The 7,078-nt window shown below is 35.0% G+C and overlaps 1 pseudogene; it reads right to left on the bottom strand.

Moving 5' to 3' along the window:
- Window positions 1-3,354: 3,354 nt before the first annotated feature.
- Window positions 3,355-5,149, bottom strand: LOC142626823 (F-box protein PP2-B15-like; annotated as a pseudogene).
- Between the last annotated feature and the right edge of the window lie 1,929 nt (window positions 5,150-7,078).

Genomic DNA, 7,078 nt, shown 5'->3' with positions numbered 1-7,078 from the left:
GACTTCTTCACTTAAATCCCCATTAAGGAATGCATTTTTGACATTCATCTGGAAAAGATCCCATTTACTAACAGCAGCAACAGCTAAGAGGGCACGAACAGAAGAGATACGAGCAACCGGAGCAAAGGTCTCTTCATAATCAATCTCATACTCCTGTATAAAACCTTATGCAACAAGACAAGCTTTGTAGCGTTCAATGGACCCATCAGAGCGAGTCTTAATCTTGTAGATCCACTTACAACCAACCACAAATTTCCCAAGGGGGAGAGTGACCAAGTCCCAAGTATGGTTTTTAGATAATGCATCAAGTTCCTCTTTCATTACAATCTGCCATAAAGGGTCAGTGGAAGCCTCACGATAAGTGTGAGGCTCGTGCAATGTAGCAAGGGTAGTGTAACAATGATAGTCAAGTAAATGTGCAGGAATGGACCTTACCCGAGTTGAGTGACGAGGTAGAATGTCTTGTGCATGATCTTCAAGCGGAGCAGGAGCAGGGGAACCAAGATCAGGGTTGGGTAGCTCGTCTTCGACCTGTTCATCTTCCACCTGTTCATTAAAGGGGGAACTAGGAAATGGATCAAGGATTTTTGGTGGTTGGACAGAGAAGTCAATAAGAGAATCAAGAGCAGCTATAGGAGGATCAGGATCATCTATAGGAGGGTCAAGAGCAGCTACAGAAGGAATATGTGTCTCATTTGGAAATAGATCTAAGACAGAAGAGGAAGATAGAGAAGCACGGAAGTGAGAAAGCTCGACAAAAAAAGCGATGTTCCCAAAAGACAACATTGCGAGAGATACGAAGACGATGAGAAATAGGTTCATAACACTGATACCCCTTTTGAGTTTCGCCATAGCCAAGAAAACAACAAAGTCTTGACCTAGGCTCAAGTTTGTTATGCTCATGTGGCTGAAGAAGAACGAAACAAGCAGAGCCGAATGAGCGTAGGTGGTGATAATCTGGAGGTGACCCAAAAAGACGCTCATATGGAGTTTGATTTTGGATGACAGGACTAGGAATATGATTAATAGTATGAACAGCATGAAGAGCAGCTTCACCCTAAAAAGGAGCAGGAACTTTGGCAGAAAGAAGAAGAGCACGAACAGTGTCAAGAATATGACAAAATTTTCGTTCGGCTCTACCATTTTGCTGAGAGATACCTGGACAGTTAGTTGATGAACAGTGCCATAGGAATGCAAAACAGCTTGGAAAGCATATTGAATGTACTCAAGAGCATTATCAGATCGAAAACTTTTGATACGTTTAGAAAATTGAGTTTCAACCATTTTTGCAAAATTAGAATACACTTGCAATAATTCAGAACGATGTTTCATATTAAAGATCCAGCTATAGCGAGAGTAATCATCAACAAAGACAACAAAATATCGAGATCCACCAATACTAGAGACAGAAGAAGATCCCCAAACATCAAAATGAATAAGGTCAAAGATATCAGTGGATATAGATTCACTAGAATTGAAAGGCAAAGCTGGTTGTTTTCCTAACTGACATGAAACACAATCAAAATTTTCTGTAGACACTGAACCTAACAAACCTCTAGAAGCCAATTGTTGTACACGGGAAGAAGATGCGTGACCAAGTTAAGTATGCCAAAGAGCAAGAGAAGGAATAGAAGAAACTGCAGCAACTGTGGCAATAGAAACAGGAGTAACAAGTGGAAGACGAAGGTTGTCCACGGGAAACATAGGCCCAACTCTGGGATCTATCCCTAGCTCCTGTCTCGTCCTTGGATCCTGCACAATACACCTAGAATAATCAAATATAATTCGATAACCCAACTCAGCTAATTGTCCCACAGAAAACAAATTGTAAAAAAGGTCAGGAACATTAAAGACCCCAAAAACGGAGAGGTTGGAGGTTGAAACGGAACCTATATTATGACCAGACATTGTGGAACCATTTGCTGTGCGAATAGTAAGAGGGTGTGGTGCAGGTTTAAGTTCAGAAAATAAGGACGAGTGAGGTGTCATGTGATTGCAACAAGCAGAATCCATAAGCCAAGAGGAAGGAGACATACCAGATAAAGCTGAGAGAGAAGAGGAATAAGATGCATTACCAACCATACGAATGACATTGACGATGATGTTTTTAAGGTCATCTGTGGTCATGGTGAAAGTGCGACTTAAAGACTTAGACTGCATAGAGACGGGAGCCATTGGTTGGACACTCTCAATGTTAGCAATAGTAGCAGCAGAAATTGAAACAGTTAATTTATTGCGCTAAAATCAAGTCTCAATATTATGGCCAAAACGTTTGCAAAAATTGTAAAAACGTTTGCTGGATTGTCGGCGACGATTGTTGCAAAAGGAAGAAGACATGTCCTTATTCTTCATTTAGAAGCAAAATATGCAAAAATGAATTGCAAAAATGAAATCTATACGAAAAACTGAGTAAGGAGAACCTGGACTGCAAAAAGTCAACTCTGAAAAAAAAATCAACGGTCAACGGTCAACGGTGACGTGGCGGGTGACGTCAGCAGCACGCTGGAGGATGACGTCAGCGATGACGTGGAGGCTCCGATTACTATGAGGTTTTCACGAACAGGTAGATCGAAGTAAGACGATCTTCGTAGTACCTTCAAAAAATTTATCGGAGCAATATTCACGGCGGTGCCGGAAAAAGGCAGTGATCTTTGCAGTATTCGAACTCCTCAACGGCAGCTGCTACAGGTCCGGAACCTGAGGACGATGTCTAGAAGACTCGAAGGTTCAACGGCGAAAGGTTGTGGCAGTTGTTATGACAATGGAAGCAATATTAAGAATGGAGTTACACCAATAAAGACAATATTGCTAAGGAAAGATCAGAGCAGTAACTCTAATACCATGTTAGAAATACTGAATTCAATAGTATTGTATTTCTTACTGAAAAAATATACATGAGTGCCTTTATATAGGAGGCATATGAGTGCAGTACAAGTAAATATGAGTGTAGTACAAGTAAGAGTGCTATACAAGTAAACTAGTTGGGCCTAAAACCCACAACATTATACATGTTAACACTTGGAATATAAATCTTTTGTACCATTTTTTGTATTTCACTTTATATTCTACCAATTACAACTTGTCATGTATTTGTATAATTTTTTTTATAAAATAACTAAAGTTGAAAATTGAAAAAAATAAACACATGACAAATTTTTATTAGTTTCTTCGCTAATTTTTTTTTTTTGTTTTTTTGGAAAGGTCCTTTCACTAAATTTACACATGCTTGATTCAAGTTTGAAAGATATAGACACTTTTGAAGTAACCAATATTAAATCAAACAAATCTATAACATTTAAATAAGGAAGAAATTCTATGAGATACCATATCTCTTTTAAGGGAAATGGACCAGAAGCTAATACAACGTCAACAAGGGGAGTGGAAATTTAATTAGTAAGAGACCTTATACAATGTGGCTTGTACTATATAATTTCTACAATTAAAATCCTTTATTTCCTACTGTCTTCCTTCACCCTATATAAATTTGCACTTTAAAACATAAACAAACGAAACAATCAATCAAATCCAGTATACACACATAAATTGGGAAAAGCAAAAACCTTTATTTTTGTTTCTTTTGTTTAGTATCATCTTTCCTGTACTCTTTTTGTCTCTCAGTTTAACGCATACATTCCTTCATTAATGTTTAGGCCTTACTTCGATTCCTTCAATGTCGAGTCCTCCTTTTAATTGATAACCCTTAACCTCCATCAAACTCATCTTCACCTCTTCGTTAGCTTCACCACTAAAAAATTCTCCCAGCTCAATTTCCAACCACCCATCCCTTCTCTTTCATTTGAGGTTCGTTGAGTGCCCTCTATCACTCTCTTTCTCACCACTTCTATGCGGTTCCTATAAAACATGTACTCCATTTGTTGCTGCATTCCATCTTCATGACGTAGATAAGCCATGCCATAACATACTTTGTTGCCCACCTCAATTGACACTTCAGACGGTATTGAATCGAGCCCATATGCACGATTAGAAATTTTCATTATAAGATAAGCACCATATCTTGTGTTTGATGATAAAATTTGAGTATTGATTTTGCCCCGAATTTCTAACCAATATGTTGTTTTAAGCTCAGCAACTTCTGAGAACCTATGGAAGAAAATTTGGAAAAGTTGAAAGCTTTTGTTAGTACATTTGCTTCTCTCTTTCTTTGTCTGACCATATAAAACAATTAATAAGTCTAATGACACAAAAAAATCCATACCATCGATGTACTCTATTATATATAAATTGGGCATAATATAAGTAGTGTTAGTCATGGGCACATGTGAACTACAAGATGTTTCAATTGAAATTTGTCACTTTAATAAGTATGAAAAAAAAAATTGTTGTTACCATAGCGATAGAACAATATATTTCATACTCTTATACTATCAAATGGTAGGCAATTTTAAAGAACATGAGAAAAGTAACCTTGATTGAGGTACTGATTTCGAGCTCCATTGCATTGGATCATTGCCCCATGTCATGGAAAGTTCTCTTGCTGACAGCATAGATGATATTTTGCCAGATGATTTCTCTAACTTGAAGCTCTGCGTTATTGGGAATATAAAACAAAAAATCAAAATTAATTATGTCATGTGATGTTGAATCTAATTTTAAGTCAACCTTTATATATATGTGTGTGTATTAATCTTTTTTTAAAATCCAAAAATTCATAATAATTATAACTCTTTTATGGTAAGAACAAGATCTCATTTTTTATCGATAGAGTTTAATAAATAGAATATAGTCGTGAGAACTAATTCTATCAAGCAATTTATTTACCTCATTCTCAAAAAATAAAAAATAAAAACTTATTTACCTAACGAGTCAATATTAATGCATGAGAAATATTTAAGGGTGAGTTTGGATATCATTTTAAACCTACCTCTCTACCACCATCTATGAGAACAGGATTGCAAAGACAGACAAAAAGCTCCTTCTTCGTAGTAAATGTCAAAGGAGTGATCAGTCTTGACACAACATCCTTATAATCAGTTGGCAAGAACATCTCCCAAACAACATCGGACTCCGCCGCAGAATGAAACATGGATTACACCATTGAAGATTTGTATGCGTCTGTTGGAGAGGTGAACGATAGAATTTTGGATACACAATCTCCTGGCAACATCTCAATTAATCCTCCCATTGAGTTTGAGATAACAATCTTAAAAACTACAAAAACTACTCGCAAAGATGTATGTATGCAAAACCAGCCAAAGTTGAGAATCAAAAGCAACGACCTTGTTTCAGGTTTCTTGCTCTTAATTGTTAGCTTATGTGTGTGTTTTTGGATGATGCATTTATTATTTATATTTTCACAAAATTTTCAAGTTGATATTCTTTTTGGTCCAAGTTCAAACGTGTTGTACACATTCATTAAAAAAAAAAAAAAAAAAGGGTATCAGCCGTGTCTACTAGATTTATAATTTTTCACATTCTAAATGTCAAACATAACTTAGTTGTGTTTAACCAAAAGAAAAAAAAAACACAACATAGTGGTGGTAATTAATCACTAATTAGCCACTTTTAGACCAAGTATTTAACATGAACATAATTGGTTGCCGCGGTAGTCACTAATCACTAATTAGCAATATTAGATTAGCCGTTGAGTTTTTTTTTTTTTTTTTTTTTTGAGGGAAAGATTAGCCGTTGAGTTGATTAAAATAAATGAGGTCAAGAGTTGAAAAACCAAAAAAAATAATTGGTTTAGACCACATTGCAATATTCGTTATTGGACTATGTTACTTTTTCTTTCCACGTGAAGCCAATGTCTTAACGTATATCCATTATTATAATTAATAATAGTGAAATCAATTAAGCATGTGGAATGGCTTAGACTTTGACCAAGCAAAGTTTGGCGTGTTTAATACGTATGGTCAACTACAAAATAAACAACTGCATGTTTTACTTTTTGATGGAATATGGTACAGAGTACAAACTAATGCTAATAGCGTAACTTTTGCCACAATTTTGTTCTAATTTATCTACATAATGAATTGCAAGTGGTAGAGTTGTGAACTTATATAGACTTATCATTTTTATTCTATCACTCATAACTTGTCACATGAACAAGTTGTAATCAAAATTGTGATCTCGTCTCCGTTGTTACATCATCCAATCTTCTTTTCTTCCCTGAGAAATATCGGTAGAAAGAGCCTCAAGCCTCAAGACAATTATAAAAGTGAGTCTAAACAATTAACGTGTGGGCTAAACTATACATAAATTCTAAGTATTAGATGTGAAAAGGAAGAACAAAAGAGAATGGATTTAGAAGCAATATTGATGTCACCTATATTGGAGGATATAGACTAGTCACTAGTGTGAAGCAAGTGTAAAGTTCAAGGTGGGATTGATGAAAATTGAAGGAATCACTTCCAAAGATACTAAGGATTGCCATAATAGTCAACACCAATCTAAGCATGTGTCATCTCTCCCAAATTATTTTACCATGGCAGCAAAGTAAACCTTATTGGGCCTCACAATGGTATTAAAATTAATTTTGAACCAACCAGGTGGACAGGGACCATTGTTGGGCCTAAATTGATAAGAAGATAGCCCATATATCAAATCCATTATACTCCATGGACTACGGGTTTGGATTTGACATGTTTAGATACCATTTCTATCATTTCAATCTAACTTGTTAATAATTGTGTCAAAATCCTTTAATTTTAACATGACATGTTTGTTAAACATATCTTACCAAAAAAAAAAACAAGTTAACATGACACGAATTCATGCAACACGCTTAACATTATTCATGTTTGGTGGATATATAAATAACACATATCAATCTATTTAATAAATGAGTTATATTGGATTGACACTTGACATAGATACTACACATTTTAATATATTTAAAGAATATAACTCAAAATGATTAGCATATTATTTTAAAATTTTGTAAGCACTTAAATTATAATAATTATAAAGAAATAAATTTTATACAAACAATAGTTCATAATAACATCAATTAAAATACTAATATCTTCTAAAAAAACTAAAATACTAATAGCATGCAACTTAAAAATTATATTTCTAATGCAATGAAATTCCATCCAAATTTCAAAATACACACTCT

Source organism: Castanea sativa, chromosome 3 (genome assembly GCF_040712315.1).
Source record: "Castanea sativa cultivar Marrone di Chiusa Pesio chromosome 3, ASM4071231v1".
Classification (NCBI taxonomy): Eukaryota; Viridiplantae; Streptophyta; class Magnoliopsida; order Fagales; family Fagaceae; genus Castanea; species Castanea sativa.
The sequence above is the reverse complement of the archived record's forward strand: the minus strand, read 5'-3'. Positions and strand labels throughout refer to the sequence as shown.